Below are 27,341 nucleotides of genomic sequence, written 5' to 3' on the forward strand. Positions count from 1 at the left end.
CCCTATATTTATAAAGCTAGAAAATAGTTCACATTTATTTTAAACCATTATGTAAGAACTTTCCAGGGCAACTTTCTAAGACTCTACATTCCTGGGAATCACTTTATAGTGCTAATCTCATATAGCTCACTTTAAAAAAAAAAAGGAAGAAAAATTCCCTCAACTTATATTCACACAAATTTCAATGGGTTATTTTGCTCTTTGCTTTTCATTTCTGTTTTAAAATATAAACCAAGTCTTTAAAGAATGTTAATATTATTTTTGCGTTAAGCACTTGGAAAACTTTCATGGTGGTAAAGAGTGATATGCACTTTGCATTATAGAAAAAGACAAAAATACTTCTAATAAGCATAGGATTTTTCCCCCAAAGAATAAAAACAATTATTCACGGAAAAGACAACGACAGTCAACTTATCTCAAATCCTTTCTCAAAAGGATAAATACACATAGAGATCAAATATAAGGAAACTACTACTGGTCCAAGTAGGAAGACTAAATTCTAGCCAATGTCCTTTCTGAGGCTCACTTTTTTCCTCTGCAAAGTGATGATCAAACTCTCTTCCTTGTGTTTCTTGCATGTCATACACTTCAAATCAGATAATATGTGTGAAAGTTCAGTGAAAACTATAAAAATCTATTCAAGTACAAAGGACTATTATTCGACAGCCATGCAGATAAAACAGCGACATATATATGCCATTTCAAAAGTTTTAACACCTTTAAAATGTAAGTAATGAGCACGTTAGGTGCCATGCCAGGTGCCAAGGCTACACAGATGGATCAACCGTGCTCCCTAAGCATTCAGAACCTCTATATCAGGAGCTTCAGACATATTCATACTCTTTGATTCAATAAATCCATTTCTGGGGATTATTTTCTACAGAAATAAAATCCTAAATATGGGGGAAAAGGTCATATCAAAAGCCTTTTGTTGCATGGTTATTTATAATAGCAAAAATATTTGAAATTATACAATTATCAACTACAAGCATATAGCTAAATTACATAATTTCATTTTCTTAATGAAATATTAGAGCCATTAAAATTATAAAGAATATGACTGGAAAGTCCGTTGATATAACGGTCAGTTGAAATAACCAGGATAGAAGATTGTGAGTTAACTATAATTATCAGTGGGTAAAAGTTTATAAACTAAATATTGTCATAGGGGAAAAGTAATGAAAAGACATATACAAAGTTATTAATTATTGTTAACTTTGGTTGGTAATATTACATGCAAAAATTCAAAGGGGGAGCAGCATTTCTATATTTTGCAATTTTCTGATGGATCTTCTATACTTATAATGGTTTTTATTATATATATTTATATAATATATTTATTAATGGCTTTTTATTACAGAGATAATCATGTGACACAAAGGAGTGAGCTCAGTAATAGATTACATTACTGCTGAATATATGTAAAACTCAGACATTTCTAATTTGCTTCTGATCATGTTTGCCATAAAAATCATTAGAAAAAATAATATACGTCAAAAATTTCCCAACAACTTCATTTAAAATATATAGATCATGCTTTAATTAATAGCTCTCTGGGCTAGCAAATTAAAAACAAAACAAAACACACTTTTCTTATTTCTACTCATTATGTCCCCAACATTAATTTCAACTGTCCTAATTTCTCTTGCAAAGTTAACTTTTATGACCAGTGCATTTTGTCAAGATCAAAATCTAAATGCATGAAGAATTAACCTTGTACTATAATGAATTAACAAGATCTGAAAAAGATAAAATGAATCACTAAATGATTATCATTAGTAAAATGTTCCACTCTGTTCTCTTACGGGGAATGATGGAACACTCGTTTATTGAACCCCATTATCCTAATGAGAAGATATTCTACACTTGATCATAGCCAAAAGGCTGGAGAAGATATTGTAATGACTTACTGCCAGTGCTTAATGAAGAGATTTCATAATTATTGAAACCACATCTGTTTGATTAACGAGTCCCTTCCAATATCCACGAATCCTCTGCTCTTTAGCGGGTGGCAGAATGTATAGACTGCATATAAACTCTGGTTTTTCTTTCATGAAGGGAAACCTTATCTACCGATGGCAAATGCTGCTCTGAATGAACTTAAAAAAAAGGTTAAGTTTCCATTTTGTGCAGCCTTTGTTTAAATCTTGGTTCAATCACTTCCTGATTTGTGACATTGGGCAAATCACTTAATACTCCATTGCCTTAGTTTCCTTTTCTGGAAAATATAATACCAACCTTACAGTACTATTGTGAGGATAAAAGGAGATAATAAATTAAAAGCTCTCAGAATAATGCCTGCACAAGAACTAATTCTGTGTACCTAGCACTGGACATGATTCTAAATAAAGTGAAAATTCTGGAATCCATCAGAACCTTGATATTATTACTGGGTACATAAATTAGTAATGCATTAGTTGTTTCTTTTTTAAGAACACGATGGGATGATTCTGTTAACGTTTCTAACATTTTTATGCTCTTCAAATGACAGTCTCACAGACTCACAGACATAGAAAACAAGTTTATGGTTACCGAAGGGAGTAAACATAACATTGTTACCAAAACAAATTTATGGTTGCAAATTAGGAGTATGGGATTAACAGATACAAACGGCTATACATCAAATAGATAAGCAACAAGAATTTACTCTATAGCACAGGGAATTACACTCAATATCTTGCGATAACCTACAATGGAATATAATCGGAAAAAAATAACTGCAGCACTTTGCTGTACCCTTGAAACTAACACAATATTGTAAATCAACTATACTTCAATTAAAAAAATAAACTAACAAACATGATTATTCTCAGTTACTCTGACTTACAATGCCCTAGAGCGAGCAACCTTGAAATTCCAAATTTGTTCTAACAGAAAATTGGAATAGGAAGTTGCATATTTACAACTTTATCATAAAAAACGAAAAAAAAAAACATACAAAAATCACATCAATCTCGTTGGCTTCACAAAACGCAAGTATACTTTCTACAGAGGACACGTTATTCTCATTGTCTTCAGCCCTCAATTACGAAGGTAGGGAAAGTGGGACTAACTAGGGCTTAACTTGAGCTATATGTGTAAAATCATATTAGTAGAAAGGCCACTGGATATCAACGCCTCCTTTATTGTATTCACTCATGTAACTGGGATCCCCTGGAAACATGTTTACCACCAAGGTAGAAACCTGAAACAGCCATGTGTCCTACTGAATCTATGTAAGATGAAAGGTAGTTCCAACATGGGAGGTCTTGGTAATCTATACCAAACACGTAGGAAAAGCTGTTGGCATCTTAAGAGTTTTGTCCTAACAATTCCATTTTCAGGCAATGCAGGCACACCAAGAAAAGCAAGTTGCTCCTTGAAATTCTGCCATCATAAAATCTCCAGGACAGGGTCAAGTACATAGAAACTACTTGGTAAATGCTTGCTAATTAAATGAGAAAAGTAGGTGAGCCAGAATCAGTTTCCGGTCTCTCTACTAATTTTAAACAATGAAAGAAGAATCAGCTTGAAAATGGAAGTCTTTGAAATCATCTCTTTAAATAAGGTTTACTTTTGCTCATATTTAGTATATATCTAGTTTAATTCTTTGATATCTAAACAGGTTGTCAAGATTCTTGTTAAAATGTTATTTAAATATATTTTTTACTGCGAAAACTACTAACTTAAAAAAGAAAACTCTTCCTGAACCCTTTCAAATTTAAGCAAAAACATTTGCAATTATTCCCACAAGTTAACGCCGAAGTAATATTTCCCAGGCTGCTTCTGTTTCTGTCACGACTTACAGTTTGGCTTTCTTTTGGCTGCTGTTCCCTATGGCGTGGCGCTTAAAAATATTAGTTCTCCTTTATAAACATCATTCATTAGTGCTACCGATTGAAGGCCACATATAGTCATATTACAATTTTTCAAGTAAATTTATCCAGAGGCTAGTGCCATGCATGCTTATGATTTTCAGACATATACTTAAAAGACACGTGTTAAAATAAGATGTCACTGCATTAGGCAGGAATTGCAAAGAAAATAGTGAATTACAATGGAGATTCCAAAATGGCCTTCTAAAATGAGTGACCTTTTTATTCTTTTTGAACTAAAGACAAAAGTATACATGCATAACTTGATCTAATCATCAGAGTGTGATAACATGCATTGATAAGCATTCTGGGGCTGACACACATACCCCTGGTGAATAAGGTCATCGTGTCAAGTTCAGAAAAACAGGCCTCTACAACTTTGTCCAATGAACTCTTCCTTCCGATAGTTCAATTTTAAAGGAGGCACACAAGCCATCTTGTCAAGTCCCGTGTCATATAATACCTACTGTTACTTCCTCTGGACTCTGACACGCTTTCCCCATAATAACGAAATAGGGGAAATTTTAATTCTAATTCACAAGCATTGATCTTCACTAATCAATTCTGCTATGTCTGTGTTGATAGCATATTGACTGATGTAACCAAGTTAACTCTAGATTGCAAATTACAAAAAAGCAGTGGCATGAAATACCTATCAGGGTTTCAATGCAGATGTTTGAAAGAAATAAAAGTTTTGCTACCTTCAGCCAAATATTTTCCTGCAAAAATTATCTAATTTCTATTGACTTCTCTATTTTTTTAAAAATGAAAGCAATTTAACCTTCACAACGTCAACCTCCTTTATGGGATCTAGACCATCACATTATGAGAATACTGGTAATATCTTTAAAATATTTGTACATTCGTCTATACTCATGCTAGGGCTGAAAATCAGTGTGCATAAAACAAACTCACAGTTCTCAGCTCCTTGTTAGTTCTCTTCCTGAACATTTTCATTATGGCACCAAGTCATTTCAACTGTATGTATGTCATCATTTCCTCCATTTTCACATCTAATAAATCATCGATTTTTACTGTTCTATTTTTACCTATTTAACTGCTCTCCTTCATTTCCTGCGAAATCAATTCACATTTATGGGTCTGTACAGCCTTCTGGTTTCTCTTCACTGCTAATCTTCCTCTCTCGAGCCTGTCCTAAGACCACCCCCACACCAAGCTTTCTAAAGAGTTTACTTAACAGTATCACCTTCTACTTCACACTTTACAGTGGTTCAGTATTACCCTTCAGTCTGGCATTGAAGACCCCGAATTATCTTTCTACCCTCACTATTTTCCACAAGTTATGTATATGAACCTTATAAGTGGATTAATCTTGTCTATTCCTTTGTTAAGTCAGGAAGACCACGGGTGAATATGCTGGTGACGGGTCATCAGAAGGCGATCGTACAAAAGTGTTTCTAAAGAAGACTCTTAAGGGCTTCCCTGGCGGCGCAGTGGTTGAGAGTCCGCCTGCCCATGCAGGGGACGCGGGTTCGTGCCCCGGTCCGGGAAGATCCCACGTGCCGCAGAGCGACCGGGCCCGTGAGCCATGGCCGCTGAGCCTGCGCGTCCGGAGCCTGTGCCCCGCAACGGGAGAAGCCACAGCAGTGAGAGGCCCACGTAACGCAAAAAAAAAAAAAAGACTCTTAAGAATGATGGGAACTGATGCTGAACACCTATCCTCATTCTATCTGGTTGCTGCTTTAGAGAAATAAATATTATTTATTTATGTTCTGGAGAAAAAAAAAAAAAAGACTGAAAACGAAGCAGTCAGGAAACCAAGGCAGATGGATAAAAATTCCACAAACTGGCTCGCTGGAGTACTGCCAAAGCGAGCTTCAAATTTTTTTTTTTTTTTTTAATGTGATCTAAAAGGAGAAGCAAAAGAGTGAAAGCACATAATTATTATTGTTATTATCATCACTACACTCTGTAACAGTTGTTCAGCAAGGAGAGATTATTATATGCTTTGCAAAACAGGCCAACACATCTAGCTAAGTGAATCACTTCACGTCTCGATTATTTTATTGCCTCTTGCTTGTTGGGTTTCTTCTTTCCAATCTCTTCTACTTCCTTACTATCTCCCAACTCCATCCTTCTCAGACCCAGCCCTCCGCACTCCTGTTGCTACCCTAGTACGGACAGAGTGTGCTCCGGTTTCCTACCATCTACTACTTCACTTTCAGCTCCTGGAGAGCGTTCACAGTCTGACAAGACTTTCAAGTCTGTTTCCTTTGCCTCCCAGATTAACCTTGAGCTTTGGTTATTCATATGTCATTTCTCTCCCTCCAGGATCACATCAACATCAGAGAGTTTGCTCTTGATATTTTCTCCATCGAAAACAGTCTTCAGGTACCTCGCCATGGATACATATCCTTTGTCCTCGGACTTTCTAACTTTGTGCTCTGGACTTTCTAACTCTTGTTTGCTTATCTCCTCTGTCATATCTATTGATAATATTCTATCATCCATAAAATGTATTAAGCCACTATGTGTCTCTTATATACCCCAAAACTCTTCTCATGTGAAATATACGCCAGTTGTGTCTTGGTCCCCATCTATACAGTTCTCCTGTAGCTCACAACAGACAGCACAGCAATGGGCGAGTAGTGAGCAGCCAAAAATGCCTCGCAATTGCTTTCTAAAGTAACTTGCCAGCAATAAAGAAATCCTAGCTCACTTTATGGATTCTCTACAATTTCATACAAACATCATATTTAGGATTGTTTTACTTTTCCTCGCACTTGGTACGCGGGCCTCTCACTGTTGTGGCCTCTCCCGTTGCGGAGCACAGGCTCCGGACGCGCAGGCGCAGCGGCCACGGCTCACGGGCCCAGTCGCTCCGCGGCACGTGGGATCTTCCCGGACCGGGGCACGAACCCGTGTCCCCTGCATCGGCAGGTGGACTCGCAACCACTGCGCCACCAGGGAAGCACTTCTTCATTCTTTACTTCTTTTCTTAATGGAATACAAACTCATGGTTAAAAGCTCCCTCTACTGGTTATTTTTAACATATCAAGAAGAAATTTTAAAAACAATTATCCAAAATTACCTAAAATATATTTCCTAAGAAGTTATCATTCATCTCAAATATAATTCAGAAAAGTCATCAGTGATATGTCTTTTCATTCATCTGTGCTTTTACTCAGATGATCCAGTTTCTGAGGAATGTATGCTACTAGAGTTTGTAATCCTTTATTTCTTTGGATGAAATACTTGATTTTTCTTCTTTTCATAAATTCTACTATGCCTCATTCTATACACTCCAATCACCCTTACAACTCCAAGATTTCCCGGGAGGCGACATAGCATAGTGACAGAGCTCTAGGATTCTGGAATCAGGCTGGCTTCCGCTGAACTGCCTCTGGCTTGATGCTTTATTAGCAGCAATTAACCTGATGAATTCATAAACATCTGTGTATCTCACTTTCCTCACAAAAGAAATGGGAATAACAATAGTTCTTCTCTCATACTGTCGTTGCAGGTTTGAAATGTTCAGTCAAAGCATTTAGTACAAGTAAGTATTACATCTTCGGATCCTGGAAAGGCCATGCCTCACTGCTCCCTCAAAGGCAGAGAATGAGTGCAATTTGTGGAGTCTTTTTCCCAGTGTCTTTGACTTTTTTTATTCTCTGAACTTTGCCATGATTCTGTTGTCAATGTCCTCTCTCTTCTTCCCAGAGCTTCCCAATGATCTTGTTTGTATGGCCTTCTGTTCATTTATTTTATTTTTTATCACTGTGGTAAGGACACTTAACATGAGATCTACCCTCTTAACAACTTTTTAAGTGTACAACACAGTATTGTTATCTACACACACAGTGTCGTGTAGCAGAACTCTAGAAAGTATTCATCTTGCGTTAACTGGAATTTTTATCCAAAGGAATTAGAAATCCGGATCTCAAAGCGATATTATCATCCTCATGCTCACTGAAGCACTATTCACAAAAGCTGAAATGTGGAAACAGCATAAATGTTCACTGATGGATGAATGGATTTTAAAAAGTGGAATATATATATCTATGATGGGATATTCAGCATTAAAAAAGAAGGAAACTCTGTCATATGCGACAGCATGGATGAACCTTGAGGACATTATGCTGAGTGAAATAAGCCAGGCACAGAAGGACAGATACTGAACGCTTCTAAAATAGTCTTCCCCATATTTTTTGATGTCTTTCAATTTACTTGCTAGACATCACCCCAAATGGCTCATACTCTTGACTTGTTCCTTGAATGAAACACAAAGGGAGTTAGCACACATTTTCATTAGAGTCTTATTTTATCCTTTTCATTATATCTCACCAAAGACTTTGAACTTGAAAGAGTTGATTTAATGATTACTGGATTTCAGAATTATGGCTGCCAACTAAAACACATTTTCTTCAAATTACATTCCCTACGTTTAAGAGCGTGTTTATTGATGTGAAGTATATTGCTTGTAGAATATAAAGTTAGGCCTGTGGACCCTGGAGACAGAAACGCTGGTTCTATAACGTGTTTGTCCTTGGCAGTTAGGCAATCTCGTCCTTCAACTGTAAAACAGGTATTATGCTTATTTCTATTATTTTCATATAATTAAAGATTATTGAAGTCGATTATCATGTAGCCTGGTTCTAAGCCCTACCTATTATCTCACAGGTATATAGCTGAAAATATCTGTAATGAGCAGTGCTGGTAAGATTAATATGAGGTACACCACAATATATATTTAAGTATATATATGTTTCAAGCTAATCTTTTAAACTTCAATTTAAATCATAGTGACTTTGGTTTTGGTAAGAATGATATCCCAGGAATCTATTTTTATCACCCAATGGTAAAGTTAAGATGAAAAAGAAAGAATACTTTCCACATAAATCTCAGAATGCTGATACTGTTCACCATGGAGGTCATTTCAACAGCAAATTGTTGTGGTCTTCATGATATTTTGGAAACATTTCAGCACATTTCCAAAAGACTGTTTCAAATTTAGATTTCACGGTTAAACATCTGGGTTTCTTTCTTGGTCCATTTAGCTGCATTTCATATATATACCCTCCACTCCTTCAGAAAATAAAAATAGATTTTGTGAAAACTCAGGAGGTGAAAGATAACAGCATTACACAAAATTAAGGGGTCTGGGTGACCTAGTTTGGAGAGTCAGTTTTAATTCTAGAAAACACATTGAGATTCTCTGAGGAAAGGATATTATGCATATTTTAGCATCACGTTGTAAAGGCAGAGTTTTCAGAAGTTGGGAGTACGGCTAAAATTCATTTGTTCAAATACAAGCAGCATCACCAATATTTAAAATTGTTTAGCATTCAATATTGCTAATTTTGCATTGTACAGTCCTAAATACTTGATCCGGAGTTCTTCCCATTATAACCAAGCCACATTTTAACTTATTGTCTTGACACTGGATATGTTGACTTACGCAGAATCTATATTGTATAAACTTTATGCAAAAGTTATAATTAGTCAGCTCTAGAAAGTCACGTGAGATAATTTTCTGTATTCATAAAATTGTTATTTTTCCTACATGAAGATTTTTGAACTGGGTTGTTGAACACGTAAATCTTCAGATGTTGTTTAGATTTTTATCTTGTTATTTTTTAGTAGCAATGTATTTACACTAAATTCAGGACCCTGCATCTCTCCTTCTTCTACAGTTACCCCATCTTTAGGTAACATCCTAATATGTTTTTTGAAAACTCTTTGAAGTTTCCATATTTCTATTTTAATATGTTCTCCCAGTTATCCCAGAACAACTTTCCTTTCTTTTGATAAGCCTTCCATAGTTTTCAAATTATATAGCAGATGTATGCCAAGTCTCCAAGATTACAAGCAATCATGGTTTCTATATCTATGTACAGGCTGTGTGGAGCCTTTATAAATGTCCCAAGTTAGACTAGGGCTTGATCTACCTAAGCGCTAAGTATTAGCTGTTGTTGTTATTGTTATTGTTATTGCTGGATGCCTTAATACTCCTGCCTTTCTCAAGAGAACTCATGCTGCGATGATATAAAAAGAAGATAAGTGCGGAGAGGGCAGCTCAACAGGTGGATAACCCTAAGTTTATCCTTGTGAAATAGAAATATATATTTCCCCAATTGAGGTCACATAAATGAAAACGTAGGATCCTGCCATCTTCGTTTTTGTCTGAGGTACCAGCAGGGCAGTAGAGAAAGGTCCTTAAGTGACCACGGTCCACTCCACCCACAGAGATAACAGTGTAGAAGAGATTTATCTGACCCACTATCCCCAAATGATTCTGGTTCATCTTTAATAGCGCTGTATGATGAAAAAAATTTTTTTGTTTTGTTTTGGTGATCAGAATCATGGATGCAGACTGCCAACATCTTTATCATTTACTATTTTAATCAAAGCAATGGCAGACATATTGGAAGTGACCTATTCAATCATTGTAAGAAATCAGTATATCAATGTAGCAAGATTTGGGAAATTCTAGATGAGAGAGCAAGGAGAAGGGTTTTATATTCTATCAAAAATACTTGTACATTCAAAAACAAAGAAACAAGAAGAACTATGAAAAACTCTCATACCATGTATATGATTAAGAAACAGATGTAGGAATAGAAAGCTCTTCTCCTATCCCCAACCTCTCGCATCCCTCTTTTCAGCCTCACACTCAATACCCCCATCCTCACCTCTCCTCAAGTCTCGTCTGGTTCCTTCTTTTCCTCACTCACTTGTCTTTCTCTTTCTCAGTCTGGGCAATTTCTACACAACAGCACACTTTAACCACTCAACCTTAACTGTTAGCATGCCGCAACTTTTTAGATGATAATTTATTCACATTAGGAAATGGTGGTAAAACGAGGTAACTTGTTTAATCTTACTTAGAATATGAAACCTCACTAGTACCAACAAACTAGAAAAAAGGTTAATTGAAATTATTTCAAAATCTAAAGTTAGATTTTTAAAATACAGCTTGAAATGTTAAATTAAAAATATTAATGTATACATTTAGTTTTATTTCTTGGGTTTTAGCTCTTTGAATGTAAAAATAATAATGCAAAGAATGAAAGAAACAAAAATAATAAACAAAAAGAGAACTGAAGAGAACTATGCTTTCTCCCCAAATATTCCATTTCTATATTTGATTTCATGGATAAATACTTTTATTGATGGCACTAAGTAAACTTAACATTGGCTTAGTTTGCAGTTCTCACAACTTCAAATTGCTGAGCGTCTGGATTCCTGAACATTTGACAAAACTGAGTAAATGCCTATTTACCATGAATTTTGGAGAAAGTAGCTACTAGCAAAATTAGTCTACACAGCCCATTAGAGATTCTTTTCAGCCACAGTAAAATTTTTTCTTCTTAATCCCAATAGGATTCTTTCCAGTAATACTCTATGATTATTAGTGGATGGTAGTTTTTCTGATCACAATACCAACTTTTGAAAATGTAGTTTCTCTTCTACATATCTTAAATATATTCTTTCTCTCTCCTTTTTTTTTTTTTTTTTTTTTGGTATGATGATCAAATCAGTCATAAAGAGAGGGTGGAAATCTATTACCTGAAGAACAACAATGTGAGTAAACCTTTAAATTATAAATGCACTGAATTTCTCTCCTTTATAAAAGTGATAGAATATTATATAACAACAACAATAAAAGCAGAAGATAATTTCAACAAGAGAGAAAAGTGAGGCCAGGCCAGGTAGCTGACATAAAATACTTTCTTCATTGACAATGGATAGAAGCAAGGGATGCATGACAAATTCTGAGTTTCACTGGAACAGCACGGTAAACTCATTGCAAGTTGAAACAAAATAATGACATTTGAGGGAAAACAAGTTTTAGAATATGTGACATGGATGTGTTTGTATAATGAGCTTTATACATTATGCATGCTAAACATAGAAATGATACCTGCAAAATCATTAAATTTAAATTGTGTGAGATCTATGCAAACCGATCTGAGGCTACTACTACAGATCTCTTTTGAAACATCTCCATGAAGTTTAAATTCTGGCATTAAATGTTCATAAGGAAAAATGGGATCTACCTGATAATTTCTGGTCTCTGTATAAAGTGATTTACATACTAATTCCCTGATGTATAACAGATGATTACTGGGAATAATTATGTAATCCAAACTGAGTAGTCAGCACTAAATATCATCGTATTTTCTAATATATTTGGATGCTCAGATATATGTAAAATTTAAAAATATATATGATTATTACCAAAACTCAAATAACTATTAAAAACTTAAAACTAAGAAATATACGCTTATATATTTATTTAACAAATGATTTAACACTTTTTAAGTTCCAGGCCCTGCACTGTATGCTGGGTTTCAATGATGAGCAAAAGAGAACCTCTGCCCTGAAGCAACTTCTGCAAAAATGTTAAAGAAATGAAATATCAGGCACAGATGATAGTTTTCTACTTTTCTAGCCCACATCTTTCTGTGCTGTTTAGCTTAACAAAGCTCCTGGCAAATTCTCAGTTTGAGATTTTCAGGTATTCCTGAAAGATACACATTTCCAGGTTGCCAATCTGATACGGTGAGTTATATCAAAGGACTGCAGATAATGTTCTAAATTTAGGAAAGGTTTCTTGGTTCACTCTCCCTGTACTGTTTAGGTCTCTGAAGCCAGATCTCTTGGGCCCTGCTCACTAAATGTTCCTTAAACACTGAATTAAAAGGCTGATGGAGATAGAAAGCAGTGGGCAAATAGTCATGTAATTCCATGTATCCCTGTGACCCGCTGCCTAGTCTGACAGTTCTGGTGCCTTCGGGCTGCTTCTTTTCCTAAGCTGTCATCCAGCCTGAGACATTAGTAGCTTAGAAGTCATGAAGGCTCTTGTATAATCTGGACACAGCAAGGCCTAGTGGACTTTGGTTTCAGCCTCAGCTGCTACTCACTTGTGATCTGACCTTTGGCAAATCATTTAACCCTCCCGACGTTCAGGTTTTTCACGGGTAAAATAAAGTTTGTCCTAGAGGCTCTCCAAAGTCACTTTGAGCTGGAAAATGTCACGAGTTTATGAACACAATAAACACTAGGCTCCTGCCATTATGGCACAATCCTAGTTCAGTTTTTATGGATGGAAAATTCCTTTAAAAATAAGCTAACACTGCATTCAATGAAAATTTTTTAAAAGTAACTATTATTTGCCAATGTGGTAATCATTTAAAACAAAGGTATGAAGGCAACCATTAGAAGTGGGGAGTCATACAATCAATAATAAGGAATCCAAAGGAGAAATGAGCTAAGTGAAAGGCTTACGAAGTCACTAAGTCAATGAAAGAGAGAGTGGGAATTCTACCCACTGAACATTAGTCACTCACTGGGAAACTTTTATTGAGCATCTATGTTCTAAGTATGGTTCTTGACCCTGAGGACACAGCTGTAAACAATACACACATGGTCTCAGTCCTTATATATTTACACCATAGTCAGTGGGAAGGAAGGAACATAGGTAGAGAAAGCAATGAGATAATTTTACATAGTAATAAACAGTAAGTTATAGATAAGGAATAAATGGGTGAAAGAAAAAGGAGGGGTCTAGTGTTGGGAGGCCGCTAACTGAGGATGGTCAGGAAGGCCTCTCTAATATAAAGTAACAGGAGAGTGGAGACCTTAGTGACGACAGGATGCTGCCCATACGACCTTCTCAGCATGGAGCCTTCCAGATGCAAGGTACACCAACACTGGACGATACCGCAGTAGCGAAGCTGGAAACAAGCTCACACTTGAATAATGGAGGCCAGGGTGCCAGGACCACAGGAGCAAAGGGAGAATGCTGCAGCCTCACGGCAGATACAGGTGGAGCCCAATCTCCCTAAGGAGTGGCATGAATTTGGGGCTTTATTCTATCTCAGTGGAATATGGAAATGTCAAGCAGCAGACATTGGGTGCTTTCAAGAAAGGTGGCAACATCAGTTTTATCCACTAGAAAACATGTGTTTGCCTACTGGATGGAGATGAGATCTAGAATGGTAACAAATAACATCCATGAGATATGTTCGTATTTTAGAACTACAGGAGAAAAAAATGATGAAATTTTAGGAGACATTATGGGGCTTCCCTGGTGGCGCAGTGGTTGAGAGTCCGCCTGCCGATGCAGGGGACACGGGTTCGTGCCCCGGTCCAGGAAGATCCCACGTGCTGCGGAGCGGCTGGGCCCGTGAGCCATGGCCGCTGAGCCTGTGCGTCCGGAGCCTGTGCTCCGCAACGGGAGAGGCCACAACAGTGAGAGGCCTGCTTACTAAAAAAAAAAAAAAAAAAAAAAAAAATTAAAAAAACCCCAAAAAACCTACACTGAGGTCCCACCTTACACCGGTCAGAATGGCCATCTTTAAAAAGTCTACAAATAACAAATGCTGGAGAGGGTGTGGAGAAAAGGGAAGCCTCCTACACTGTTGGTGGGAATGTAAGTTGGTGCAGCCACTATGGAGAACAGTGTGAGAGTCCTCAAAAAACTAAAAATCGGGTGGCTGTAAGATTTAGTGATCCCACTCCTGGGCATATATCTGGAAAAAACTATATTTCAGAAAGATACATGCACCCCTATATTCATAGCAGCACTATTCACAATAGCCAAGACATGAAATCAACCTAAATGTCCATCGGCAGATGAACGGATAAAGATATATACAATGGAATACTACCTAGCCATAAAAAAGAATGAAATTATGCCATTTGCAGTAACATGGATTGACTTAGAGATTATCATACTAAGCGAAGTAAGTCAGAAAGAGAAAGACAAATACAGTATGATATCACTTACATGTGGAATCTAAAATATGACACAAATGAACCTATCTATGAAACAGAAACAGACTCAAAGACATAGAAAACAGACTTGTGGTTGCCAAGGGGGGTGGGGTAGGGCAGGGATGGATTGGAGTTTGGGGTCAGCAGAAGCAAACTATTACATATAGAATGGATAAACAACAAGGTCCTACTGGATAGCACAGGGAACTATATTCAATATCCTGTGATAAACCATAAGGGAAGAGAATATGAAAAAGAATATATATATATATATATATATATATATATATATATGTATAACTGAATCACTTTGTTGTACAGCAGAAAACAAAATTGTAAATTAATTATATTTCAATAAAAGATAGATAGATACATAGATAGATAAATAAATAAATAAAGTGACCCACGTGTCCTTTATCCGATTCCATCACTGGTTCATTCAGAAATCCATATTGCAGATGTGACATAGTTAGGCACTGTCGGGTACATTTTACAATACCAAAGCTACCAACTTACTGAGAAAATGTCACAGGCTCAATTCTGTTCAGCTTAATTATAGATAGTAATTTAATATGTATAATGTGGGATGAGACGATGGACTGCAGAGGATATTCAAGACACAGGGCCTTAAAATCTATGGGGGAAAACAAGGCACATATGGGACAATTAAATGAGAATGAAAGTTAATGTGATATTAAATGACAAGATTAGTTACAGAGACAATAATCTTTATTGAAATCTAGGCAAGGGAAAGGCAATAAATCGACTTTGTCACCAACCAATCCCAAGCAGCCAGTGAAAACACTGTCATATGTTAGAAGCATTATTTTCATCATTGCATTCATAGAATGTGGCTCTTGATTTTGGGTTAGGAAAGAGTTGTAAGGGAAATGATAAAATTACATCATCAGATGATAAAGGAAACATAAATTTAACAGCTGTTTGTGACTTACAATTAATTGTGTACTAAGAAGCAGGCTTTCCTGACTGGTGATGATTAACTACCCAGCTATTAATCATCTAATTGTTAAACTGAGTAACTACACCCTTGCTAGCATGTTAAATTAGCTTTACTGCCCCTCACCTATTATAAACAATGTAAGTTTTCAAAATATATTAGAATTTTGATTAGACTGAGAACAAGCTGTCCGTTTTAGGTTATTTTTGAGGTGAAGAGTCCTTCGAAGGGTTTTTGGAGAGGTAATTTCTCTCACATTTTGCAGAGAAATGGGTGCAAACAAGAAACAGATGAGAACAACCAAATTGGCATAATCTGGGCCTTTAGACTAAGCTCATTAGATGGGCTACTAATTTAATAAAATCCTAATCTGTTTTCTATTAGGTAGAAAGATCGATATATCTTTATATATACATATATATGTATATACACATGTATATACAAATATATATCTACTTACCTAAAACACACCACACACAGTAGAAAAATATATAGAAACACAAATATGTATGTACATTTTAATTACATATCTGTGCTAGTAATTGTTTAACACAATTTCCTTTTATTTTTGGAGCCATACAACAGTATAAACATGCATTTCTCTAAATTTCCTCTTTTTCTTCCTTAGTATAAATGGCGTAGTACTGACTGTTGGACTAAGCTGTCTGGCCGGTCCTTCTCAAATTGATCCTTCCCCTCTGCCTTCAGCTTTCAAAACTTGGAATCGACTAATACCAATCCCATGTTTAAAACTCATTGTTATAATGTCTACATGTTACTTTAAAAGACTTTTGTCTCAACAGTGGGATATACGCGTTTATGTTGTTTTGATCCGTGCCCTAGAGATGGTGAGGTGACATATGAAGAGCCCTCGTGGAGAACGGGGTCGGTGTGCTGGAGAGTTAGTCACCAATGGAGAGACTAAACCAGAAGCCCATCTCCCTGAGGTAAGCACTAAAATGTCAGTGGCCCTCCTCTCTCATCAGCCCTGGAGAGTTTATTTGGATATTGAATGACTGAAATGATTTTTCGCTGGTGAAATGAGAGGCATATCACGATATGTGGAGACCAGTACTATTGAGAGGGCATCTCTCCCCTTCCCTGAACAGGGTTCGGGAACCAAAGCCAGCCGTCTATACCAAATACATTTCCATTGAGAGCAACGACCCGGCCTGACAGCCCCTCTCGCTCTACCCTCAGCTGCCGACAGAGGATCATGCGGCTTTGCTTCGGACTAGATGAAGCCAAGTCCTGCTGCTTGGATATTGTCACATCTGCACATGAGCCTTGAATTTAAGATCTTGTTACACTGTCTAAAAGGCCAGAAAGCTGCGGATTTCATTTAAGTCACAGAACAGATTGTGTGACTGCTTCTTGTTACTGCCTCTTAATAAACGCTTTAATTTGTAGCAGACGTAGGACTGAGGCTTGCTTTCCTGTTAATAAACTAACTGTAGCCATTCCTTACATCTAACTCCTGGAAGATATGAATATCGAACAAAGGAACAAACCTAATAAACGTGAATGACCAAATCGGCTGACGTCGTTTGCAATGCACCACTGGGTGCGTGACAAAGGTGAAACTCACTTTGAAGTCCTACAGGCTTTCCACGACCTCTCCGCTACCTCACTGTGCAGCATCTTGACAACATCCCTGGCATCCTGTACTGTTACATTTTCCCCCAGAACCAACATAGTTTGTTGCAATTTACCAAGATGCTCCCTTACCCGGAGCCCTCTGCCCTGCATCTAAATCGGAATCATCTGGACAACCCAGTTGAGATGTTGTCTCCTTCACAGCGCTTCCCGGTCTTTGAATCTGGGTTGACCGCCTCCTCCATATGCTTCAGAGCACCCTTCTGATACCATTGGCCACAATGTGTTAAAAGTGTCTGCTGAGCCATTGAATCCCATCTCTCTACTTCATGAGCAACATGAAAGCAACTGCCTTGTCTTTTCCTGACATGCATAATACTCAGTAGAATGCTAGTTGATCCGGATACACTCTCCTGTGACTACTCCCACGGACGTTTAGAGAAAACAATCCTTGCTTCCTTTGTCCAAGAAAAAATGGTTGTTTACAATGAGCATTTTCTTCAGATGTGGGTCCATATAGTAGCAGACTAATACCACTGTCATCAGATGTCTCCTCTGCTAACAATTGTAGATGCATTCTTACAGAGATACCTACTGGATAGATCCCACCATTCTAGATTTGAAGATGTTCTTACATAATGCCGACCTGTCCTAGAAAAGTGACACTACATGTCCAAGATGTGTATTTCGTCAGCGTGCCAGTGAAAATAGCAGGTGCCTGGGAAATATCTACATAAATTACAAGCAGGCTATCCAAATTAGTTGATTTTGGTATGTAAAGATATGTGCTAGTCGAAAATTTCTTCTGTGAGGAGCCACAGAAATTGTCTCACCATCTGTTAGCTGATGGACGTGGCTTACAAATGACCTCATCTCTGTATCCTTCCTGTGGTAAGTGGCCTGGATCTAAGGCAGAGTTCTCTTCAGTGGTAGTAAATTATTGACTTTGATTATCTTTAAGGACGATAACATCAGCTCCATTAGTATGTGCATTTATATTCCAAATACACCACCCAGGCTTCAGTGAGTCAGCTGTTTCCTGGAAATTAGCAAAACAGGTGTACATAATCTATCCTGTTATCCTTTGCAATGCAAAGGACACTGCATAGCAAGTAATAGTTTACTGGACAAGAACAATATCACGGGTGGTATTTCTCACATTTATTCTACTGATCACCTGAAAACTGCTGAGGGTGGTTTACAGGACCAAATGTTTTCTATAGGAAATCCTCCTTCATATAGCAACTAGAATTACAGTCATTCCAAATTCAGGCATTTATAATTTCAACAGAAAAAAATGCCAAAAACAAACAATGCCCTATAATCTCCCCACAAGAAAAAAAGAAAAGCAAAACCCAAACAGTAACATACACCTGTTTTATTTAATCGCCATGTGAGTGGTTTTAAAAAAAAAAAAAAAAAAATGGAGAAGGGAAGATGTAAAAATCTGTTAAAGGAACTTTACCAATGTGGAATATCTTAACTTGGCAATGTCATTATGATTACGTATTTAATCCTCATTTATAAATGAATAAACTCACATTTAAGGTCATTCACAACCCAGGACTTTTCTTATTTCTTATACCACATCGATTTTGGAAGTATCTGTAAAAGTTGTAATTTTTAAGAATAGCTATATTCTATCTGTTGGCATTTGTTTCATTGTCTGAGCAAGTTTATAGACATTTCTTTGGAAAAGGAGGAAAACAGATTTTCACGCAAAAATATTAGAGTTTAAAATATCTTAGCATTCAGCTCGCTGGTTATACAATTGAAAACTGAATAATACTTAAAAAATATTGAATAGGTCAAAATGTAGAGATGAAGGCCCACAAATAAGGGAAGATGGAAAAAAAATGTTTCTATTACTAATTTTACTTTTCTCTCCCATATTTCTTCCTTGAAGTTGGAAATTCTAGGCTGTGAAGTTTATCTTATAATTACAAAATGTTTAAATATAGTATTCATATATTACCACCTAGGTATGCATTTCCTTAAATAGTTTCCAAAACTCTGCACTAGAAACACTGGAGACAACGCTATATATATATATATATATATATTTATATATATATATATATATATATATATATTTTTTTTTTTTTTTTTTTGCGGGCCTCTCACTGTTGTGGCCTCTCCCGTCGCGGAGCACAGGCTCCGGACGCGCAGGCTCAGCGGCCATGGCTCACGGGCCCAGCCGCTCCACGGCACGTGGGATCCTCCCGGACCGGGGCACGAACCTGCGTCCCCTGCATCGGCAGGCGGTCTCTCAACCACTGCGCCACCAGGGAAGCCCGAAAACGCTATATTTTTAAAGAGAACATTTTCATTTCTCTACACCAATGATAAACTGCATGGGACATCTCAAATATTACACTAAGCTTCACCTCTATTGTTATCAAAAGCAATTCTGAGGCTCTCAAAAAGCTCTGAAGCGTACACACAGGTTGTCGTGGGTTGAACTGGGTGCCCCCCAAATACATGTCAAAGTCCTAACCCTGAGTACTGTGAGTGAATTTATTTGGAAATAAGGTCTTGGCATCAATCATATGAAGACGAGGTCATACTGGATTAGGGCAGGTCCTAATCCTGTATGACAGATGTCCTGATAAGAAGAGACACAGACACACACAAAGAGAAAGCCATGGGAAGATGGAGGCAGAGACTGGTCTTGCTGCGACACAAGCTAAGTAAGGGATGCCAGTCTGCCATCCCTAAGGAATGCCAGAGATTGGCCAGAGATCACTATCACCAGAACCTAGGAGAGAGGCATGGGACATATTTACCCTCAGAACCTCTAGAAGGAACCACCCCTACCAATGCCTGGATTTCAGACTCCTAGCTTCCAGAACAGTGAGAGAATAAATTTCTGCTGTTTTAAGCCATACAGCCCATGGTACTTTGACATAGCAGCCCTAGGAAAAGAATACACTGGGTGATATCAAGGGATCCATGCTCAACAGGACGACTTTTGGATGTTTCTAAAGTCAGATGCCTCACCAGGCACCAAGGATTACGGATTATCCTTAACAAATGGGTGCATGCAGCCGTCTCTTGTATCCTGCCTCGGGACACAAGATAGTTCTCTACTAAGCATTGCTTTGGATGATGCAAAAACAATCTTATGCAACATTTACGGGGTCCTGACTATTCAACAGGAGCCATTCCGACACAGATAATGGACTACCTCATTTAATCACCAAAATCACCCTAAGACTTTAGTATTACAAATGGCTCTGAAAATCGTTACTGACCCCTTGAGGTAGTAAATAGGCAGTAACAGGAGATAAGTTAATGTAGTCACTTCCTGGTGACGATGCTTTGACTCCTCATCTTGGGTCTCTTGGATGTGACTTTCACCCCTACCTAGGTTGCCACATTTAGCAAATGAAAATACAGGGCAGCTGGTTAAATTTGAGTTTCAGGTAGTGAATATTTATTTTAGTGTAAGTATGACACAAATACTGCATAGGACGCACTTACACTAAAAAAAGCGTGTAGTGTGTTGTTTATCTGATATTAAAAATTTAACTGGGTTTCCTGTATTTTACCTGGCAACTCTACTCCTATAAGACCTGAGCTTTGGGAACAGAACGCATGGTTAGCATATAGAGAATTCTGAAATTTCACAGAAGATTCCTAAAAGGACATATACGGTCTTTGTTACACGCAGAACCTGATTTTTAACACCACCTCTTATTTATCTTTGCATCCTTGTTTTCCCAAAAGGAAGTGGGATATAGTAAATTCACTAAGTGTTATCGAACAGGTTGAATTGACCATTTTAACTCATTTCTCTAAATACAAAATATACTCTTTGAATAACCTTAACAGTCCTTCCCAGGTGAGTCACTAGTGACAATGCTTCTCATCTGTAATTTATTAACTGAATCTAATTGCAGCTTTATATGCCATAACTCTGGTCAACTTCTTCCATCCAACTTGTGAATATTTTTTAATAGGTATAATTTTAGTTTTTGGTTTTTTTTGTTTTTGTTTTTGTGGTACGTGGGCCTCTCGCTGTTGTGGCCTCTCCCGTTGCAGAGCACAGGCTCCGGACGCGCAGGCTCAGTGGCCATGGCTCACGGGCCCAGCCGCTCCGCGGCACGTGGGATCCTCCTGGACCGGGGCACGAACCCGTGTCCCCTGCATCGGCAGGCGGACTCTCAATCACTGCGCCACCAGGGAAGCCCAATAGGTATAATTTTAAATGTTAAGGAAAAGTTTACTAAGTGCATATCAAAGTACCACAAGGTGGATAGCTTAGAACGACAGAAGCATGTTTCGCTGTTCTGGAGGATAGAAGTCTGAAATCTACTAAATCCACGTGTCGGCAGGGCCATGCTCACTCGGATCCTTCCTTACCTCTTCCAGTTTCTGGTGGCCTCAGGTGTTTCTTGGCTTGTGGCAGCATCACTCCAGTTTCCGCCTCCATGTTCACATAACTGTCTTCACTCTGTACCTCGGTGGCCACAGCGTTCCCTCTTTTACCAGGATACCAGTCAAACTGAATCAGTGCCCACCCCAATGACCTCACTTTACCTGGATGATTTCTGTAAACACCCTATATCCCAATAGAGTCACGTTCACAGGTACCAGGGTTCAGGCCTTCCCCTTTCTCTGGGACATAATTCCACCTATAACACTAACCTATAATATAGTTTTGACATAATGCCCGCTGTTTCCTAACAATGGAAATCCTGCAATTTACCTAATAAATGTTCTAAATCACTAATCCCTTGGACAAAGCAGTCCTATCTGTATCACCATATCTCACCAGCTAGAACTAGAATGAAATTCCCCAAACCATTAATGCATTAAGGATAAGAAAAATTATTGTTGCTGGTTCTAAACCTCTGCATTCATCCCTAGATTATCCATCTAACTAAATAGAACAATGGTCGTCACTAGTATAGCACTGATGACACATCAGTACAATTCATTACTAATCTCATCCACTCTACCCCAAGCTATACATGTCTGGAGGGCAGAGATCATGGCTTAGGCATCATGGGATGCAAATGGGCCAAGATTCATCTAATGCATGGTCCAGGTGTCCCTCTCTCGGCCACTGTTCATGTTGTACGCCTTACAAAATAGTGTACACCCCGCAGTCTGACATGGTAAAGCAGATAATCTCTCTCTTTATAAACAATACCTTAGTAATAATGTTTTCTTTGCTTTCTGTATTTAATGGTCCCACACACTTTACACATTCAATACTATGTTATTAACATAAAACACAGACAGTAGACTTAAAGAATTAAGCCAAGGAAAGATATACAAGCTACCAAAAAGGCATGAATATGTAACACACGCTGAGTGGAAAGGGAAATGAGACACTCCAAAATAGGTGTCCATTTTATTTTTATTTTAGAGGTCCTTTGAACATTAGTAATCACCATGAAAATTATTCAATATTTGCAGTCACCCTAGAAGGATGATTATTCAGTAAAAAATGTGTTTTTAACCCTCTATCCAGAACTCAATTTGTATTTGTTGGCATCTTAAATTGATTCGGGTCACAGCCTCAGCAGGAGCGGCGTTTGTCGGCACTTCCCCGCATGAGCTGTTTTTTTGTGTCCCCAAAGCATAATACATAATTGCCTTCTCTAGGGAGACTACCAGGGTCTTTTGTATTATGGAAAGCTGCAACATTAGCAAACTCAGGTATTCTAAAGTGAGCGAGTAAAGAGGTACCACTCTACAGGATGATAAATGGGGCTGGAGAAACTGTACTGACAGCATTTTGGAGCAGACAATAGGCATAAGAAGTACAAACATCAGAAATGTGCACCAAACCAGAAGCCCTGTCCTTTCTTGTGAATATAACTGGAAAATAAGTTTTATATGAGGATAATAAAACAAGAGACCACAGAAACACTTTTCTTTCCTTTATAAACAATTAATTGTGAAACCAGAAAAAGGACTTTTTTTTTTTTTGAGGAACGAACTCAATATATTCAGTTGAATAGACGTTTCTCTCCATATGTCAACATTTGGGTCACCATAGGTCTTTATGGGATGGAAACCAGAGATCCTGGAGGCTGTCCCCTAGGGTTTATGCTATAAAGATAGTTTGGGACATTTATCAGTTTGTTATTTCCTGTCCCTGTTTTTTATTTTAAACAATAGTTTCCTCTTGGAGAAGAACAAAACCAAAAAGCCACCTCGGTTTAGAAACAAAACATTAAAGGGGGAGAGAGAGAGACAGGAAGAGAGAGAGGGAGAGATTGCGGACATTCGGATGTCTTTGAGAATGGAATTCAAGGACAAATAAGTCATGCCTTTTCAATTAGAAATACGTAATATGTAAAGATAGCAAAAATATTAAGCAAGTCTTTGCGGGATAATGAAAAATAAGAATAAAGTCTCATCAATGACCATAGCTCAAGCAGCGGTAAGTGCTAATGTGGTTTGGCTTTGTTCTGTTTTGAAATCTGGAAATCTGCCTGTGAACTGAAATGTGGATTTCTAACATAGTTCCAATTAATTCATTTTGAAGTCTGAAAAAAAAAAAAAAAAAAAAAAGGAAAGGCAAAAAAATAGAATTTTATCACTTTGGAGGCCACATTTCTCCCCTATTCTTTTCTATTTCTCTCAGTTTATTCCATTTCAAGTTGTTTCAGGGCATAGATTAGAACTCACTAAAACTGTATTTTCTCTCAGATCAGCAACCATAGCGTTGTTTGTGAAATGTCCAGCTTAGCTTTCCTCTTTTATGTTAAAAGCCAACGGCGACATTGGACATCTTTACAGACTCAGCAAATGTGACTGTTGGACTAAAGAATCAAAAAAAAAAAAAAAGATGCTGAAACCCAGAAAGGAACAGAACAGAGAGGGCCAAGGAAATGACATGACATTCCACATCCTATGCAGGTAACCTTTGCTTCTTCTGAAGAGTAAGAGGAGGCAGAACCTTTGGAATTAGAGAGCAATGGAAAAAATAAATACTATTTTTGCTTTAACATTAGATAGGGGAGACACTTGATTTAATTAAAAAATAGAGGGATATATTTTTGTGAGAGACATCTTCCTTTACTTTAGGAGCTAATAAATGTGAATCATCTTGTGAATATGACAATTCTAGAAGAAAAGCAGATGCCACGTTCAATGAATGAACAAACGTCATTGTAAAAGAAAAACAGACCATGTTCGAGCAGTAAATATGAAGACGGAAGTCACACACTTAACTTTGGCGGATCTGGAACACAGAAAGGAGCCCTCTCAAATAAATAACTGGCAAAGGAACCAAATAATGAGACAAACGTGAACATCTCGGGGGAAGAGGCTATTACTTTTTCTGTATTTATGATTTCTTGGTGGAGGGTAGGGGAGCTCCTGTTAGCAGGTAATTAACTATCAAACAATAAAACAAACACTAAGAAAATGGAGACAGGTATGTCCTCAGCCAAACTGCAACGATTATTTAGTTGAACGATAACAGATAGTGTCAGCCAGGGATCCAGAATTTTTATTGCTCCTAAGTTGTAAAAGTAAAGCTTGCTGTTTTCAATCATTTCATTGCTCTTTAAGCAAGCATAAAATCGGGCATCCTTCATTCTAATTACAAAGAAAATGGTTTAAGGAATAGATGTTGTTTTCAGTGGCTGAACGCCATTTTTCTCCCCACTTATCAAACTTACAGCAGCCCTGGCACTCACACACACAGCCACCCACTAAGAGACACAAGTCTTCCAGTCAGTGACCACAGACCGACCACAGAATCTTTTATTCCAGTCCTCACTTTTAAGAACCTGATCTTTGAAAGAAAAGATTAGCCTCAGGTTATTGAGAGAAAAGGGGAAGTTCAATTTATTCCATTGGTGAGTAGACAACTCATCTTGTGCAACTGGAGGAAAACAACTGAGATTTTTATAAGGTGACAGTGTAAATATTTAGTCCAGCCAATAACGTGTGCATCGTTTACAGCTTTGCAGATGGTAAACAAAATGGATGAGCATATGGAATATTAAAAGAACACCTGAAGTTGGAGGCACATAAGCAAATTAAAACTGTACTCGGTAACATCTGGGAGCTTATTGAGCTGCTGCCTAAAATGTGTTTTCTTTTTTCTTTTTTTAAAGATTTTTTTCGATGTGGATCATTGTTAAAGTCTTTATTGAATTTGTTACAATGCTGCTTCTGTTTAATGTTTTGGTTTCTTGGCCACGGGGCATGTGGGATCTTAGCTGCTCGACCAGGGATCGAACCCGCACCCCCTGCGTTGGAAGGTGAGGTCTTCACTGGACCACCAGGGAAGACGCTAAAATGTGTTTTCTATCATTTATTTGTTAAATATGTCGAATAAGCATCAGAGAATAATTTCAAATGAGTTGTTTAATGATCTAAAGTCATTTCATCCCTATTTTCACAATATCTTGGGTCATCCGTATGACTTGTTTACTCAAAGAGCTAACATCACTAAGCCTCTGTTTAAGCATCTGTACAGTGGAGATCAAACGTTACCGAATCGCCAGGATCACTGGAGTACTATATAAAATACTAAAGAGCTGTGAAGAGTCTCTGGCACAAACACTGTCATTTCCTGTCCTTGTCATCATTGTCATTATTACTCAATGAGTAAAATCAAGGTGAGCTAAAGGAAAGTGTCAAATTTGAAAGGTTTACGTCTAAACATTTTGTGACACAAACCAATTCACAGCCCTCTGAATTTTTTGGTGGCTCTCTCCTTGGCCATTTAAAGTGGACTATTTCTAGCTTATGCTAACCAGGCATAAGAATCTTCCCCCTCTATGGCTGCACCCAAGGAAATCCACCCAAAGTGAATGTCTATTAATACAATCAACAGAAGCACTTCACAACCCGTCAAGAAAACAGAGTGGAGTTGTTCTGTGTATTGCCACAGACTTCTCCTGTAATGAGAGTCTGTCTTCTTGAATGTCTTTCTGGATGTAATTGGGGCCCCCATTTATTTTAATTTCCCTGATTACTCTGAAGGCATTGTATTATAAAATACTATAACTGCATAATAGAGGTGTGACCTTATCTGGCAATTATCTAGTCCAAACTGCATCCTTCCTCACTAATGAACACTTCTTCCTACCTAAAGACTGCCAAGCACGCTCACATATTGATCACCTTCAATCCTAATAACCACTGATATAGGCAGACAGGTACTATAGCTACCTGCTCCACAGCAGAGATGAGAAAATGGGACTCAGCTACATACAGTGACTTGTCCAAAACCACCCAGGGAGTCCACAGAATGATAGACTCCTAAAATGTTAACCTGATTATCTGGTCAAGGTGTGTCAGACATAAATGCATGCAAGGGGCAAACCCTTAACATAAAGGCATGTACCAAGCCTGTAGAGGCATCAGAAGAGAATGTGGTTGTATTGTAACGAAACACAACTGTCTAGTAGCACTGCCTTTTAAGAAACACTTTGGGAGAAATTTAAAGTTGTTGAACAAACAAAAACCTCTCAGGGCTAGATATTGTTGAAGGATCTCGAGTTTTGATCTCTGATTTCTTGAACCCTGTTACTCTCTTTTTAGCCAAGGAGAGGATATGGTAGGTTCAAGTTCACCCCACCAGCATTAGATACCCCCGAGGTGGGGCTGACAATGGGCCTTCTGCAGCCCAGCCAGGAGCCCAAACCACCCTTTTCTCTGCAGACTTAGCTTTTTGCCAGTGGGCCACACACAGCTCAAGGCGGGAGATTCAGACAAAGTTTCAAGCCATTGTTTAGCTGTAAGTAGCGCATACTTGCGGTACTTTGGCCCCTGTGCCAACAACCTGTGTACTTTCCATGTGGTTCTGCCTCAATGTCGTGGGTAGGTGAACGATGGAGAGGGCATGTTAATGACCTATTACAGCTACTCTGTCTCTCGCCAGCTGGCATACGGAAGTCATCACCCCCCCAAGGCCCAACACTGAGACTGAGATGCTTTTAGGAGCAGTTTAACATTTTCTGAATCCTTGGATCAAGTCTTGGAGCCAACGCTGGGATGGAGAGACGAACATGGCGGAGCTCCACGTGCCAAGAGCTTACAGCACTGCTAAAGCAGGAGCTCCCAAGTTTTTCCACCAAGTCCTTTAGATAGGCAATTAACTAATATTCATTAGGCTAAAATGTTGAAATACAAAGCGATCTATATTATAACTTGGCTTGTACCGATAGTCTTTTACTAAATAATAATTGCTACGATCCTGGAGAAAACTA

The 27,341-nt window shown here is 37.9% G+C and overlaps 1 protein-coding gene and 1 pseudogene across 2 annotated transcripts in view; both read right to left on the reverse strand.

The window, feature by feature from the left end:
• Window positions 1-27,341, reverse strand: part of CNTNAP2 (contactin associated protein 2) — a 2,024,023-nt gene that overhangs the window by 1,427,750 nt on the left and 568,932 nt on the right. The gene's annotated exons all lie outside the window — the stretch shown is intronic.
• Window positions 1,675-1,897, reverse strand: LOC131763127 (U2 spliceosomal RNA; annotated as a pseudogene).

This window comes from Kogia breviceps, chromosome 9, assembly GCF_026419965.1.
Source record: "Kogia breviceps isolate mKogBre1 chromosome 9, mKogBre1 haplotype 1, whole genome shotgun sequence".
Lineage (NCBI taxonomy): Eukaryota > Metazoa > Chordata > Mammalia > Artiodactyla > Physeteridae > Kogia > Kogia breviceps.